The sequence below is a fragment of the Mustelus asterias genome, chromosome 9, assembly GCF_964213995.1.
Source record: "Mustelus asterias chromosome 9, sMusAst1.hap1.1, whole genome shotgun sequence".
NCBI lineage: Eukaryota > Metazoa > Chordata > Chondrichthyes > Carcharhiniformes > Triakidae > Mustelus > Mustelus asterias.
Window position 1 is genome coordinate 50,098,765 of NC_135809.1, and position 10,182 is coordinate 50,108,946.

A 10,182-nucleotide genomic window follows, 5' to 3' on the forward strand; every position below is an offset into this window, starting at 1 on the left:
CAAGGACACGCAGTATTTGTTCCTTGAAAAAGTTCCACTTATCATTAGTGCCTTTCCCTGACAATTTCTGTTCCCATCCTATGCTTCCTAATTCCTGTCTAATCGCATCATAATTACCTCTCCCCCAATTGTAAACTATGCCCTGCCGTATGGCCCTATCCCTCTCCATTGCAATAATGAAAGACACCGAATTATGGTCACTATCTCCAAAGTGCTCTCCCACAACCAAATCCAACACTTGGCCCGGTTCATTTCCCATTACCAAATCCAATGTGGCCCCAACTCTTGTCGGCCTATCCACATATTGTGTCAGGAAACCCTCCTGCACACACTGCACAAAAATTGCCCCATCCGAACTATTCGATCTATGAAGGTTCCAATTAATATTCGGAAAGTTAAAGTCCCCCATGACAACTACCCTGTGACCTCCACACCTATCCATAATCTGCTTAGCAATTTCTTTCTCCACATCTCTATTACTATTTGGGGGCCTATAGTAAACGTGACTGCTCCTTTCCTCTTCCTAACCTCAGCCCATATTACCTCTGTAGGCAGATCCCCTTCGAAATGCCTTTCTGCAGCCGTTAAACTCTCCTTGATTAACAATGCCACTCCTCCACCTCTTTTACCACCGACCCTACACTTAGTGAAACATCTATACCCCGGAACTTCCAACAACCATTCCTGTCCTTGTTCTACCCATGTCTCCGTAATGGCCGCAACATCGTAGTCCCAAGTGCCAATCCACGCCCCAAGTTCACCTACCTTATTTCGGATGTTCCTTGCATTGAAGTAGACACACTTCAACCCACCTTCTTGTCTGCTGGTACCCACCTTTGACCTTGATACCCTTCCCAGTACCTCACTACACTCACTGACCTCCGGACTACAACTCCTTTTCCCAACAAATTAGTTTAAACCACCCCCCCCCCCCCCACCCCCGAAGAGCCATAGCAAATTTCCCTCCCAGGATATTGGTGCCCCTGTGGTTCAGGTGCAACCCGTCCTGTTGGTACAGGTCCCACCTTCCCCTTCCCAAAGCTCTCTCGATCCTGCAACAGTTTCAGTAGATTGGAAGTTAGTATAAAGGTAACATCACTATAAAAGAAAAGGAGGATAGAAAAAACAAGGAACTACATCTCAGTCTGACATCAGTCATCAGGAAATTGCCAAAACCAATTAAAGAATTCTTAAAAATGCACATAAAAAAGCATGATTAGAACAAGTCAATGTGGTTTGACGAAAGGGTGATAGCACTTGACAAATTTATTCACGTTATTCTGAGGATATAACAGATAGGCTAGATAAAGGAGAACCAGTAAATGTAGTAAACTTGAATTTGCAAAGGCATTCAATAAGGTGCCAAACAAAAGGTTAAATAGGCAGGATAAGGGATCATGAAGTTGAGGCTAACATATTCACACACAGTGTTCAAAGCCAGAGGCCTCAACTTCCACACCAAGCTCATGGTCTACAGAGCAGCCATGATCCCTGCCCTCCTGTATGCATCAGAAACATGGACAAAGTACAGCAGACACCTCAAATCCCTGGAGAGATATCACCAGCATTGCCTCCACAAGATCCTGCAAATCCACTGGCAAGATAGGCGTACTAATGTGAGTGTCCTCTCCCAGGCCAATATTCCCAGTATCAAGGCAATGGTCACACTCAACCAGCTGCGATGGGTGGGCCACACTGTCCAAAGTCCCAACAAAAGACTCCCGAAACAAGTGCTCTACTCCGAGCTCCACAATGGCAAGCAATCACTAGGAGGGCAGAGGAAACGCTACAGGGACACTCTGAAAGCCTCCGTAAAGAAATGCAACATCCCCATCGACACCTGGGAATTGCTTGTCTTAGAACATACAAACTGGAGAAGAAGCTTCCGCAAAGGCGCCAATCACCTCAAGCATCACGGGGTGCAGCACGCAGAGGCCAAGCATAAACAGTGGAAAGGGAGTGCAGAATCCAGAGCGGCCTACCCATCCACCTCATCAAACACCACCTACCAAACCTGTGGCTGTGGACAATTCAATAACCGCAGAACCCACTTCCCAGAGTGGAAGCAAGTCATCCTTGACCCCAAGGGACTGTTAAAGAAGAAGATTTGCATGGATAGAGGATTTAAGAACATAAGAAATAGGAGCAGGAGTAGGCCATCTAGCCCCTCGAGCCTGCCCCGCCATTCAATAAGATCATGGCTGATCTGACGTGGATCAGTACCACTTACCCGCCTGATCCCCATAACCCTTAATTCCCTTACCGATCAGGAATCCATCCATCCGCGCTTTAAACATATTCAGCGAGGTAGCCTCCACCACCTCAGTGGGCAGAGAATTCCAGAGATTCACCACCCTCTGGGAGAAGAAGTTCCTCCTCAACTCTGTCTTAAACCGACCCCCCTTTATTTTGAGTCTGTGTCCTCTTGTTTTAACTTCCTTACTAAGTGGAAAGAATCTCTCCGCCTCCACCCTATCCAGCCCCCGCATTATCTTATAAGTCTCCATAAGATCCCCCCTCATCCTTCTAAACTCCGAGTACAAACCCAATCTCCTCAGCCTCTCCTCATAATCCAAACCCCTCATCTCCGGTATCAACCTGGTGAACCTTCTCTGCACTCCCTCCAATGCCAATATATCCTTCCTCATATAAGGGGACCAATACTGCACACAGTATTCCAGCTGCGGCCTCACCAATGCCCTGTACAGGTGCATCAAGACATCCCTGCTTTTATATTCTATCCCCCTCGCAATATAGGCCAACATCCCATTTGCCTTCTTGATCACCTGTTTGCGTTCATGCACAAGGACCCCCAGGTCCCTTTGCACGATAGCATGTTTTAATTTGTTTCCATTGAGATAGTAATCCCATTTGTTATTATTTCCTCCAAAGTGTATAACCTCGCATTTATCAACGTTATACTCCATTTGCCATATCCTCGCCCACTCACTCAGCCTGTCCAAATCTCTCTGCAGATCTTCTCCGTCCTCCACACGATTCACTTTTCCACTTATCTTTGTGTCGTCTGCAAACTTCGTTACCCTACACTCCGTCCCCTCCTCCAGATCATCTATATAAATGGTAAATAGTTGCGGCCCGAGTACCGATCCCTGCGGCACGCCACTAGTTACCTTCCTCCAACCGGAAAAACACCCATTTATTCCGACTCTTTGCTTCCTGTCGGATAGCCAGTCCCCAATCCACTTTAACACACTACCCCCAACTCTGTGTGCCCTAATCTTCTTCAGCAGCCTTTTATGGGGCACCTTATCAAACGCCTTTTGGAAATCCAAAAACACCGCATCCACCGGTTCTCCTCCATCAACCGCCCTAGTCACATCTTCATAAAAATCCAACATGTTCGTCAAGCACGACTTTCCCCTCATGAATCCATGCTGCGTCTGATTGATCGAACCATTTCTATCCAGATGCCCTGCTATCTCCTCTTTAATAATGGATTCCAGCATTTTCCCTACTACAGACGTTAAGCTGACCGGCCTATAGTTACCCGCCTTTTGTCTCCTTCCTTTTTTAAACAGCGGCGTAACATTAGCCGTTTTCCAATCAACCGGCACTACCCCAGAATGCAACGAGTTTTGATAAATAATCACTAACGCATCCACTATTACCTCTGACATTTCTTTCAATATCCTGGGATGCATTCCATCCGGACCCGGGGACTTGTCCACCTTCAGTCCCATTAGTCTACCCAGCACTGCCTCTCTGGTAACATTAATTGTATTAAGTATTTCTCCTGCTGCCAACCCTCTATCGTTAATATTTGGCAAACAAATTTGTTACTGGATAGGAAGCAGAGAGTAAGGATGAGTGGGGCATTTTCAAGTTGGCACACCGTGATGAGTGGAGTACCGCAAGGATAAATGCTGGGACCTCTGCTATTTACAATCTATATTAATGACATAGATGATGAGACAAAGAGTAACGTATCTGAGTTTGCTGATAATACAAAAGAAAGGGAATGCAAGGCTGCAAACAGATATAGGCAGTTAGAATGAGTGAGCACCAAGGTGGCAGGTACTTTTCGAAAGGTGTACGAAACTTGTAGATGTTGAAGTTTAGAGACAGTAAGAAGTCTCACAACACCAGGTTAAAGTCCAACAAGTTTATCTGGTATCACGAGCTTTCGGAGCGCTGCTCCTTCATCACCCGATGAAAGAACAGCACTCCGAAAGCTTGTGATTCCAGATAAACCTGTTGGGCTTTAACCTGGTGTTGAGAGACTTCTTGCTGTGCCCACCCCAGTCCAACACCGGCATCTCCACATCGAAGTTTAGAGAGACCTGGTATACTCATACAAGGACCAGAGAAAATTTAGCAAGCAAGTACAGCAAACAATTAGGAAAGCAAATGGCGTGTTGGCCTTTATTTCAAAGGAATTGGAATTGCAAAGTTGAAGAAATTTTGCTACAATTGTACAAGGTTTTGGAGAGACCGTACCTGGAATACTGTGTGCCGTTTTGCTCTCCATATTTAAGGATGGATATACTAGCACTACAGGCAATATAGCGAAGGTTCACTAGATTGGTCCCTGGGATAAAAGGGTTTTCTGTGACGAAAGGCTGAGTAAAATTGTTCTATATTTTCCAGAGTTTAAAAAATGGGAGGTGATCTAATCAATTCTTTCAAGATTGACAGAGTAGCTATTCAGATATTGTTTACCCTAGCTGGGGAATCTGGAAGAATGGGGCACAATTTGCAGGAAAAGAGGCCGATCATTTTGGACTGAGGTGCAGAGAAATGTCTTCTCTCAAAGGGTTATGGGTCTTTGGAATTCTCTACCCCAGAGGATTGTGGATGGATAATCATTTAATATATTTAAGATGGTGGGTGTCTCAGAGAATCAAGGAATGTAGGGGAGCAGGGAGGAAAAGTGAATTTGACGTCCAAGATCAGCCATGATGGTACTGAATGGTGGAGCAGGTTTAACAGGCCACATGGTCTACTGTTGCTCCCATCTCTTTTGTTCTTAAAATCATCAACATGCGTTAACTTTAATTCACTTTCAGCATATGGATGTTGTTGGCAAGGTCACCATTTATTGCTCATCGGGATAAAAGCAAAATACTGCGGATGCTGGAATCTGAAACAAAAACAGAAAACGCTGGAAAATCTCAGCAGGTCTGACAGCATCTGTGGAGAGAGAATAGAGCCAACGTTTCGAGTCTGGATGACTCTTCGTCAGAGCTCAGAGCAAAGGAAATCAGAAAAGGTTTATATAATGAGGGTGGGAGGCTATAATAGGACAAAGGAAATGTAAATGAGGATGAAGGCAGCTGAGAGAGCTGCTAAAAGGTGCTAAATAGCACTCCAGCTTTCTTCATCCTCAGTAACATTTTCTTTGTCCGATTATAGCCCCCTCCCCCACCCTCATAGTATAAATCTTTTCTGATGTTCTTTGCTCTTAGCTCTGATGAAGGGTCATCGAGACTTGAAACGTTGGCTCTATTCTCTCTTCACAGATGCTGTCAGACCTGCTGAGATTTTCCAGCATTTTTTGTTTTTATTTGTTGCTGACCCCCGAGTCGTCCTGAGAGAATTGTGCTGCACCAGTTCTGGCACAGCTTGGAATGGTTTGATATGAATGATGGTTTGCTAAGCCCAAACCAAACAGCAGTCAAGAAGCAACCATGTTAGTGGAGCATCAAACCATCACAGAAACCACGCTGGGCAAGGACCGCAAGTTCACTTCCTTACAGAACATCAATGAACTCTTGTTTTTTCACAACTATCCAATAGCTTCACCTTCACTTTTCCTGGTAGCAGCTTATTATTTTCAGATTTCTAAAACTGATTTCAAAATCTCAAATTACCATGGTGAGATTTGAGCTCATGTTCTCTGAAGTACTTGTCCAGTAACACAACCACCATACACATATGCATTTCACAACATGCTTTAATACTGCATGATATGCTTTTTATATCAAATTTCTATTTCATCACCATTAATTTCCACTGCTGCCCCTAGCATTCAACAACTGTATTCAACCATTTATATCCCAGTCTAGTTGATATAGCTCAAAATGCTTTCTCCAAATACAGTCTAAGTTTGGAAAGATGAAATCATTAAATTGCACTGCAGGATTCCTTTTGTAATTCATACAGACCACAGTATGACTATTTCGCACAGTCACCATAGCACTTCATTAAAATCATAGGGAGAACAATACATTTCATATTTATCAAGTGCATCTTCCCAACACCTTCTGCCCTACAGTTTCACCATTCTGTAGTTGCAATAAACTTTCATAGTTAATTAAATCTAAAATGAATCTGTACTTATAAAGTTTTTTCCCCAATACACAATACCATTGTACGAGTAATCCAGTAAATAAGGAGTATGAACGTGCAGCAAGTGATCTCTTGGCAACACAGATTATTTTCCAACACTACACATAATTCTTTGTTCAAAATACTTTTTTTGAAAAAACGATCAGATCGTATTCTGAATACATCCTATACATGACAGTTACCTTATGCAATGCAACTGATAACTTGGAAACTCAGCTGTGACAAGATTAGAGTAGCTCACTCACAAATGTAAATTGTGGGTCTTTATTGTGCATCTTCCACTTAGCGATGCTGAGATACATGAAGTGAAATAATGTTCACCAGTGCCTCACCAGTGATCTAAAGCCCTATTTCTGCACTAAACCTGCCACATGGTACGCCAATTACCCGCTGTGTTCAACTGTGATGGTTGTTTTTTCTCTGTACAGCAAATAACTAAGCTTGGTGACAGGGTGATCTTTTTGGCACGTCATGAAGCAACTTACTTTGAGGTCAAATTGGCCCTTCTGAATTTTATACAACACCTGTTAGGGAAATTTATAAGATCGCCATTTGCAGAATAGCTAAAATATTAAAAGGTCCATTAATCTTTTTTGGAATTCTTTAAAACGGACAGAAAAATACAAGGTTATTTAAAATAATACTTCCCACTTGTTGTATAATCATAATGAACAATATATTCCCCAATTTCTCCCCTTCCTGCAAATGGCCAGCAGCACTGACCTACTCAGTAATGGACTAGAACACAGAATTACAATTAAGGTGACTAAATCCGAGGCACTGGTAACAGTAACTACACCGTCACTTGAACCACAAGCATCATCTTGGATCAGGCACATTGTAAATCAATATAACTTATGTGGATACAAAATGTTCAAGGAGGACAGGATGAATGATTCCCTTAAAAAGCGAGAATGTTAATGGTCATAGCAGTGCTGCAGAAAAAATAACATGATAATGTTCCATAAAAAGGGGACAGAATAACAGCTGGGCTTACAAAAAATACACCAGTTAAAAATAGGAAAAAGACCTATCCTCCTATAACAATATTTGGAAGACGAGCAACATGTACAAATTAGAAATGATGATGTCAAGTCAACTGATCCAACGCAAGCTGGGGGTGACTGTATCAACTGGTCCATCCCTAACCGGGAACGACTGCATCAACTGGACCAACACAGCCAGGAATGACTGTATCAGCTGGTCCATCACTAGCCGGTAATGACAGTATCAACTGGCCCAACACAAGCCGGTAATGACAGTATCAACTGGCCCAACACAAGCCGGGAATGACAGTATCAACTGGCCCAACACAAGCCGGGAATGACAGTATCAACTGGCCCAACACAAGCCGGGAATGACAGTATCAACTGGTTCACACGAGCTGGGAATGACCGTTTCAACTGGTTCACACAAGCCAGAAATGACTGCATCAATTGGTCCATCACAAGCTGGGAATGACTATATCAATTGGTCCATCACTAACCGGGAATGACTGTAACTACCAGACCAAAACAAGCCGGGAATGAATGTATCAACTGATTCACACAAGCCAGAAATGACTGCATCAACTGGCCCACCACAAGCCGGGAATGACTATATCAATTGGCCCAACATAAGCTGGGAATGACTGCATCAACTGGACCAACACAAGCCGGGAACGACTGTATCAACTGGTCCAATACAAGCCAGGAACGACTGTATCAACTGGTCCAATACAAGCTAGGAACGACTGTATCAACTGGTCCATCCCTAACCAGGAATGACTATATCAACTGGTCCATCACTAACCGGGAATGACTGTATCAACTGGTCCATCACTAACCAGGAATGACTATATCAACTGGTCCATCACTAACAGGAATGGCTGCATCAACTAGTTCATACAAGCCGGGAATGACTGTATCAAATTGTCCAACACAAGCTAGGAATGCTTCTTATTGCAGTGCATGGCTGCAAAGTGTCCACAAGAAGCAACTTTCTTTTGGACTTTGTTCAGACATGGATCAGTTGTAATATAGGTTCTACGAGACGAACAAGATAAAACAAATTGGAGGGCACCTCTCAAGAATAAATTACTGGGTTGCAAATAGCGCTTGTAGATAAAAAGTGTATACTTGAGTGCAGCAAGAGCAAAGCAAATGTGTTCTCAAATTAATGAACTGGAAAAGGAGGTCCAAAATTTCTAGAGAAAAAAGTTGAGGATGACCACAGGCTCTTTTGTCTGCGGATTTGAGGGAACAGTTGTCATAGCAATTGGGAGCTGAAACTGCAGCTGTTATAAATCATTGTGAGAAAAGTGATGACAGTATTTTTATTGAAGGGGGGAATCTCTGGCATTTGATTAGTTCAAGGTAATCAGGAGCATGGATTTACCAACCAATAAATATGAAATATTCCTACAGCTGTTTTTATAACATGACTCTCATTTTATCTGTTGCTTAACTGTTGTCCATTTGGGAATTGTATTTTTTTCGTTTAATAATCATTGGCAAATGAAAAGAAACAAACAATTGCATTCTCTAATGTTTGAAATATCCCAATTCAAACCAACAGCGTGCAGAATTCTCCCTTTCATATACCTTGCTCCTCCTTCACTAGTTGGACTGTTGAAGCTGGCAGAGGTGAACTATCCCACTGGGCGGAAATATTATTGCCAAAGGAATAAAGCACGTTTCATTTTAGCTCATTTCCATGCGGGTTATCAGAGCTCTTGCTTCCCACACTTCACTGGTATTAAGGCTCCTCGGCACGAACATTACCCCCACACTTTTACTGCCTGTGACAGCAGCTAATTACTCAGACCCTGGTACTCATCTTGCCGAAGAAGCTGTTACTTAATTAAGGCTAAAGTTTCGAGCGCTGCTGATTGTCTCTGCTGGCACATTGAGGGTTAATGCAGCTCTTGTGCATTTTATACACTAGGTGCATTAAGTACAATGGGACAAGCTGTCGGCCACTTGTCCAGTTTGAACTGAAGCATCTTGAAATTGAATTGTTTACATTTAGGTTGTTAATTTCCCTTATGCGAAATTGCTGGCTGATTGTAACTGATAACGCGGTTAACAGAAAGGACAGTGGAAGTGCGAGACATGAGCCATTCACTAACTTTTCCAGTTGTGCCTATTCTTCTTATCATTTGCTTTGCACCACATTTTCCTCCTTGCTTTTTTTTTGCATTTAAGACTCATGTTCCCGCTGTCACTCCCCTTTTTAATCCATCCTTCCAGGAAATACAGTGAAAGCGCAGCTTTGCACTTAGAGCAGGAAAAGCTAGAAGCTCATTCTGCCGCAAAAATGTGGGACTCACCCGCTCGGTTCCTGTTTAGACGCTGGGCAGAGAGGGGAACCCGGAAGCGATCGGTTCACTCAGTCAGACACGTGTTTGAGCAGCCAAGAGGAGGGAGCAAAGACTGAGAGCTGCGATTCTTGCAGTGCTCGGCAATGGAGAGGCAGAGAGCTGCTCTGAATTACACTGCTGTGTGGTAATGGAGAGACACAGAGCGCTGCCCTGAATTACACTCCTCTCTGGTAATGGGGTAAACACAGTAAGAAGTCTCACAACACCAGGTTAAAGTCCAACAGGTTTATTTGTGAGCACAAGCCACAAGCTTTCAGAGCGCTGCCCCTTCATCACTTTCGGAGTGCTGCCCCTTTATCACTCACCTGAAGGGGCAGCGCTCCGAAAGCTAGTGGCTTGTGCTACCAAATAAACCTGTTGGACTTTAACCTGGTGTTGTGAGACTTCTTACTGTGTTTACCCCAGTCCAACGCTGGCACCTCCATGTAATGGAGAGACACAGAGAACTGAATCGCCAAATTGTTACAGCATAGAAGGAGATATTCAGCCCATATTACCTGTACCCACTCTCC

The 10,182-nt window shown here is 43.5% G+C and overlaps 1 protein-coding gene across 1 annotated transcript in view; it reads right to left on the reverse strand.

Annotated features, from left to right (window-relative positions):
* pot1 (protection of telomeres 1 homolog) overlaps nt 1-9,645 on the reverse strand; it is a 373,135-nt gene extending 363,490 nt beyond the window's left edge. The window contains exon 1 of the mRNA XM_078221203.1: nt 9,620-9,645. The gene's annotated coding sequence lies outside the window, so the exon portion shown is untranslated. The remainder of the gene's footprint in view (nt 1-9,619) is intronic.
* Between the last annotated feature and the right edge of the window lie 537 nt (nt 9,646-10,182).